The following is a 7,158-nucleotide window of genomic DNA, read 5'->3' as shown; positions in this document are numbered from 1 at the left end:
CTCCTGTAAACGACCACTGATGGCTCAGAGACTCCAAAATCAAACATGAACAAAAATAACAAAGAAAAGAAAAGCTATAATTAGTCTTTAGACCAGGGCTGGGGAAATTGGGTCCTGGATCACTAGAAAGCTACAGGCAGATGTGTTTGTTTAGGGTTGGAGCTAAACTCTGGCCCTCCAGGACTGAAGTTATTAAGCTCTGCTTTAGATTCTAACAGACATCACCTTTTTTTTTTTTTTTTTTTTTTTTTGTAAAATGTATTTTATTAAGCTAAAGTTTAAATTGATATTATTTTATTGCATTATTATTATTTAGTACTCACCTTCATATCGTCCCATATTGTATGAAACTTTTTTCGTGTATTTGCATCATTTTTGGACTTAATAATAAGTAAATAATTTAGGTTGAAATTAGGGAAAGATTTAAAGTTATTTTAATCTGACCTAAAAAGAAAAAAAAAGTTCTGATTTATAAATGCATTAATACTGACTGTGATACTCGGTAGTCTGTTTCTCCCAATCTTTCCTCTGTGAATATCCCATCCTTGAGGAGGTATTATTAGCTGGCAGGAGAGGAGAGAAAGTGATGGAATGCAATAAGAACATGGATCCAGGGTCTGGAAGACAAACACTCAGTACCCTTAAAAGGCCATCACCATTGTGATTATAGCTTTGCTGACACATTCAATCAAGATATGAGCTGAGCTGGGTTTTCTCAGGATGGATTCCTCATGTGGAGTGCTGCATAATGAGAGACTTTCTCTTGACGGTTTATGAAACCTGAACGCTAGAACTTTCTGGTCGTTTATTGTTTGGGATTGGTCACAGCTCACACATTAGAGCTATTTCTACATGTGTTTGGCGTGTGTGTGGAGACTCACAGCACTCTCTCTCATAGATTTGCTCTTAAAAAGGGAATTGTTGTGAAAAGTTACAAATCTGGCAACATGATGCACTGAAACTGCATTCCAATGTAACGATTATCCCCAGTAACAATATCATTAGTCTGTTTATTTGTTCATTCACTAAATGTTATAAATGTTGTTCAGCTAATAAATAAGGTCATGTTTATTATTCAGCATTTTTATTCATTCAAATTGCATATTATTATACATTTTATGAATTATGAATTTCCTTAAAAATGAAATAACAGACGAGGTATGATTTTTCTGTCATTAGAATCAATAAAACTTTCCCCTTAAAAAATGTGTAACTATGAGGAATTGAGAGATGATTGCAAAAATAAAATGTTTTGAGAGTCCAAAAGCATTCACTGCATGACAAAGCCTATTAGAATACAGAAAAAAATACCCATGTATGAGTTTTTATGTTTTTATATTCATTACACAAGCAATGCACTTTTCTGAATAACAGTAGGTCTAAGCGGCCGCATGTACAAATGTGTTATTAATTTTATACAACAGTGCATAGTAACATGGTGTATCGTTTGTTGATGAATCAGTTTTTGAACAAATCAGGTGAGCCAGTGATTTAACCGTCCGTCCATTCAGATGGACAATTTCCCCACGTCCCAATGTGGATATTACCCTGCCTATCTGCCCTAAGTAGTATTGAAAATTACTAATACTACATACAATTTAGAATTGGGTAATTTGCACATTGGGACGCAGGCTTGTTTTGTTTCTAATTGAATAAGGCCATTTTGAACGAATCGTTTGATTTGAACAATTCAATAAAGGCTTGCTGTCACCTACTGGTGGTTTTATTGTCATCATTATTTATCTATGACAGGCCTAAAAAAAGATTTTTAAAAGGTAAAATTTAGATTTTTTTTAGAACGCTGAATGTATATACAGTTGTGTTAGTCTGATTTGAAATGCCTAATAAAATAGTAAAAATAAACATTTACAGACCAGTTGGCTTTCAATGTGAAACCACAGTTATAGTAAAATTTTTATAAATAAATAAATACATATATAAAACAAAAAAGAATGGCCTATTATAAATGATCTATCTACAAACTTGTGTCCTATAAAGTTAAACTTAGTGGCTGGTTTCACCAGACCTGCTCTTTTTGTCATTGTCAATAAAGCACGTGCAGGTGGGTTTAGGCGATGGGGAGTATATGTAAGAGAAGTGTGCACTAAATCTAGATGATTTATATACTCCGTGTTTAGCTGAATAGCTGTGGGTGCAAATAATCAAAGAAACGAGCCGTTACTCACTTACAGGTGTTCACACATAATAAGACTGACCTCAAGCTGTGCCTCCCTTTAATTCCCAAATCACTGAGGTCCCCAGTACCTGTAGGACCCCCTCACGGGTCAAAGGTCACCCCTTGCATTTATTTATCAGTACATCTTTCAGAAAGCAGTTCCAGATCAGATGACATCAGAGAGGAGTGTCCTGGAAAAGTTATTTGTTTTCGTGTGACTACTCACTTTTAGAAAGAGAGGTTTGTCATTTTAAGAGTGGCTAAGGGAATGTTTGCTCACACTCTTAATGACTTTAAGGAAGACCATCCATCTTTCTCTCTGCACATTACAGGACTGAACCCCAGGAGGTGACCACCTGGTAGATAGACACAGTTACATGGAGCAATGTTGGAGAAAATGGTACGGTGTAAACAAACATTACAAGGAGCATGTGCCTTTAAGTTTTGGAATGATCAGTTTTAGAAGATTTTAAATATTAGTATACAAACACTCAAATCTAGATTATTATGGCTACGAGCTGTTTATACTTGATTAATTGGATTAATTTAACTGAAATTAAATTAAATGAGGGAATCACTCTCATCTAGAATGCTACAAATTCACCAAGAGTGAACTGAAAAGAGTCACATGACTTAAACTCTTAAGAACAAAGGTTCTTTATTTGCATATGCTTTTTTGAAGATGCTTTTCTTCAATCTATGTATACTTTCTATTGTGCACAAAGTGCTTTATTGTAAAAAAAAAGTTTCTTCAGATTATTTAAATGTTATTCACAAGGAAAACACGGGTTCTTTCAAGAACTGTTGTCAGGTAACAGTAGAATAGAAACTTGCACAATGAGGAATACTTCAAGAAAGAACTTTAATTACATAAACTCAGGAAACACCCACTTTTAACAACCTTACACAAGTGTAGATGGACAAACCCAGCGTTTAAGTACAGTACACAAGGCGAACAAAGGAAACTAATGAGTTAATTAACTCATGAAAGCTGGGTCACAAGACAAGGAAGCCAAAAAGCTAAAATGAATGGCTCAGTTTTGTTTTTTATGTTTTACATTATAATGGAGGAAACGGTGATGTACCTCAAGGCTTAGCCAAAACCGAGGCCAAGTAACACTGGTTTTCTTCATCCTTTGTAGGATTACAACTTTAAATGCAGGAATTTTATATATTTATAGAAATATTAGAGAAAAAATATTAGAGCAATATTAGAGTAATCAAGATAATAATTTTAACTTAAAGGATAATTCAGCCAAAAACGAAAGTTCTGTAATCATTTACTCACCCTTGAGTTGTTCCAGGTTTGGATTTTTGGGTGAACTATCCCTTTAGCTAAGCTTTTAAATATGACTAGTAGTTTTTTCCCCAATGTGGTATTAGTAGTTACTAAAAGTAGTTTGCTAAAGTACCTTAATATTTCTTCTACTAATTACGTTGTCAGCGCTAAACAATTTTTGTTGCTGGATCTTCTGAGAAGTGAATGGCAATAGTGATGAGGTGCCACAATCCAGACCCTGGTGTTTATCTTCTGTCTGCTGGTGGTACGTCATACAGAGTGGTCTCCAGAGTGTTTGACACATACCTCGTTCCACTGTCACCGCATTGCCCCCCGAGTCACTGAGGAGGTGCTGGCCATTCACCAAGAGATTCAGCTCCTGAAGACCCCAGAACACAGGCAGGGCTGGGCTCAAACTGATGTTGTTTTTCTGATGTTAAAACCTAAGCTATGTTGTAAATGATTGTAAAAAAAAAAAAAAAAAAAAAAACTTTAATGGAGCCGAAGGGTCAGAGGGCTGAGGAGGAGTCCTGGACTCGGAGACTGGAGGCAGAGACAGGGCATCCTCATGCCTAGAGCTGGTGACAGGGAGGCCCGAGGTGGATCAACACTACAACTGAGAAGAAGTTCTTCAAAAAAGTCTATTATATACTCCTCAAATATGTCCTTAGGTTTTTGGACCAGAGGCCATATATATCTCAGCCACAATGGTGGGGCTGTGGACGGGGCTTTCCTCCCAGCCCTCGATCTAAACAGGTACTGCCTTTGCTATCTGTGCTGTTGTCAGCTCACGCACCTGGTCGGACTCTTCACTGGGCTCAGGCTCTGGTGCAATATATGTTTTTAAGCCAGATGGGACCCTAGCTGTGAGTGCTCGAGAGTGCTTCTGAGGCACAGCGTTGTTGTTTTTTTAGTTAAGATGCTTTGACTGCTATGAAACAGAATATCTGCAGAAGTGTAACTGATATCTGATTTCGTAGAGAGTTTCTATATGAATATAAAAATGTTGACAGAGTATAATGTACTTGCTCTGGCGCTTGTTTAAAATGACTTTGTTCTGTTGTTGTTGCTGTTGTACAAGGAGGATGTAGCGGTTGTGATTGGATGGCTGACTGACGAAAAAGTGACAGTGATGAGCACTGTGTTTTTCAGGAGGTGAAGTTGAACATTCTTCAACTGTTGTCACTGAGAAAAGAAAAATGCAGAGCGTGCAGAAGGTTTAGAAATGTTAGTACTTCAACTTCCAAGTCGACAAATCAACATTTTCTAAAAGATCTTTTCATCTATATATTTATGTTTTATTAAAATTGAAAATAATTGTAATATTTGCTCCAGTTAACAATAATAACACTGAATAGAACTATCTGCTCTACAAAAATAAGGATTTTTTCATTACATTAATGTTTTTATCATATTTTGTCCGGACCTTTTTTATTTAACTTGGGCCAAAGGAGTTTCAACAACAACCAGCTCGGACATATGAAGACAAACTGGTGCTGTGTGTCTCATGGGAGCTGTTCTGGATCAGTCAGCAGCCTCTGATGAACCATGTCTCTGAGGTGCTCTCTGGAGGGTGATTTGGGGCAAGCACAGTGGGTTGAAAGCAAGGGGCGCCAGCAGCTGCTTCTAGTTGTGCATCCTTGTGCAAATAAATACACACATATGAACATACAAACATGTTCATTCACACACAGCCTTTCCAAATGGCATCTAAATTCTCATGAAAGATATCAAGGTGGGATGTTGGGGTCATCCGTTGAGCTGGGAGTGCAGTTTGGTACTTAATCTCATAAACATGACTCTGGAACCTTCACAAGTGGTGGCAGCATTCCAAAACTGATCCCACGGGCTGCTGGAGCCCTTGCATCCAGGAATCAGTCATCTGTGCTTTGGTCTGGACCCAAGTAACAAGAACCACACTGAGAAGAGATCAAGTACATACACAAGGTGTGCAGTGTCTTGTTATTGCAGTAGTTCAGCTGGTAACACATGGCAATAGCAACGCCAAGGTCAAGGGTTCTAATTCCCAAAAACATATATATCTTCACTGCACTGTAAGTTGCTTTGGATAAAATGCAGTGCCTGTGTCAATCTGATAAGAGCTTTGTGCTTGTAATAAAATGTACAAATAATAAGCTATTTATTCACCAATAAACAATGACATGAATTATTTGACAATTTTTTTTTTTTTTTTAATGATTGACTTAAAAGTTGGTCAAATTTAACCAAAGATAAATCTTTTCATACTGGCATGTATGCTGTCCACCTTGTACAAGACAGTAAAACCCAGAATTAGAACCAGGATCTCTTCGGGGGGGCTTTACAATTGTTTTTCTGAGTTAACTGATGAGAGAGTTAGTCAAAACCAGACTGTATTCAGAGCCAGAAGGTGAACAGTTCTATGTTGAAGCAATGGCTCTATCAGGATCTCATTACAGACCTTATTAGAGATGTTTTTTTTTGATGAGGTACATGAAAAATTTGGCAGCGTGAGAAGTACAAATCATGCTTTGCTGATGTGTGTTGATGTGTGGCAGCTGTACTGGCCAGATTTCGCCTGTTATGATGTGCATCCGATTATAAACTACCAAATGTCAAATTCACAAACATTTCACACATTTCAAGGTGAATGCAGCTATTTAAGGTGATTTATAATTATCATTTTTAATTATCCGGGAGTGACAAGAGGTGACGCAATGTTAAGATGCTGACGGTGCTCTGTCTACCTTTGTCTTCAAAAACGCTCTTCGGAAATGTAAGGGTGATGTCACGGACACTGCAGCCAGCCTCTAGCAGCCAGTCGATGAATTACAGTTTAAGTCACTTCCGTATGGGCTTCACGAGAGAGAGCGAGAGCTTGCCACTTTGTTCTCACACAACCTGTAAAGGTCGTAATGACACTTGACACCAGGATGTGACATCTAATTTATTGTAGTGGAAAATGCCAGGCATGCACTGATTTATAATATATCAGTGTAGGCACGTTAACTTTAACAAAATTATTTTAGCTTGAAAAAAAAAACAAAACAAGCTACAGTACCACAGCTCCGATTAGTCATACAACAAGCTATCGTGACAACTTTTGATCAGGGATTTAAAACAGCTAACGTTACTGTCTTGGTCCTAAGCAGACCAGATTTCGATGAGAGATTCGATTTCTCATAACAACGGTATTGGTTCTGGCTTTTGTTCACACAGAGCTACCGGGACTGAACCCGGCAATGTTACTAGGTCTCCAGCTCGGGATCAATCCCGGGAAGTGTTTAAGTTCCCACAGAAGGCAATCCGGCAATATCCCAGCAATTTTCCGGGACCAAAGTGCAGTGTGAAAGGGGCTTTACATTGATGCAATCACTCAGACTCATCTGTATAGATTACAGCACCACCAAGTGATTCATACAAAAGACAAATAAGGATATTTAAAATACTAAAAAGGTATATATTTGAAAACACATTAAAAATAAAAAAATAATAAATAAATAATAAATAAATAATAAATATATATATAACATTTTAATTCAGAAGTTGAAAACATGTTTAAGTCTTTGTCTATATGAATTCTGTATGTGGCTTTTACAAAATTATTTTAGCTTGAAAAAAAAAAACAAGCTACCACAGCTCCGATTAGCCATACAATAAGCTATTGCGTTGTTATGTATATATAAAAAAATTAATTCAGAAGTTGAAAACATGTTTAAGTCTA

Source organism: Carassius auratus, chromosome 35, assembly GCF_003368295.1.
Source record: "Carassius auratus strain Wakin chromosome 35, ASM336829v1, whole genome shotgun sequence".
NCBI classification, from domain to species: Eukaryota; Metazoa; Chordata; class Actinopteri; order Cypriniformes; family Cyprinidae; genus Carassius; species Carassius auratus.
The sequence above is the reverse complement of the archived record's forward strand: the minus strand, read 5'-3'. Positions refer to the sequence as shown.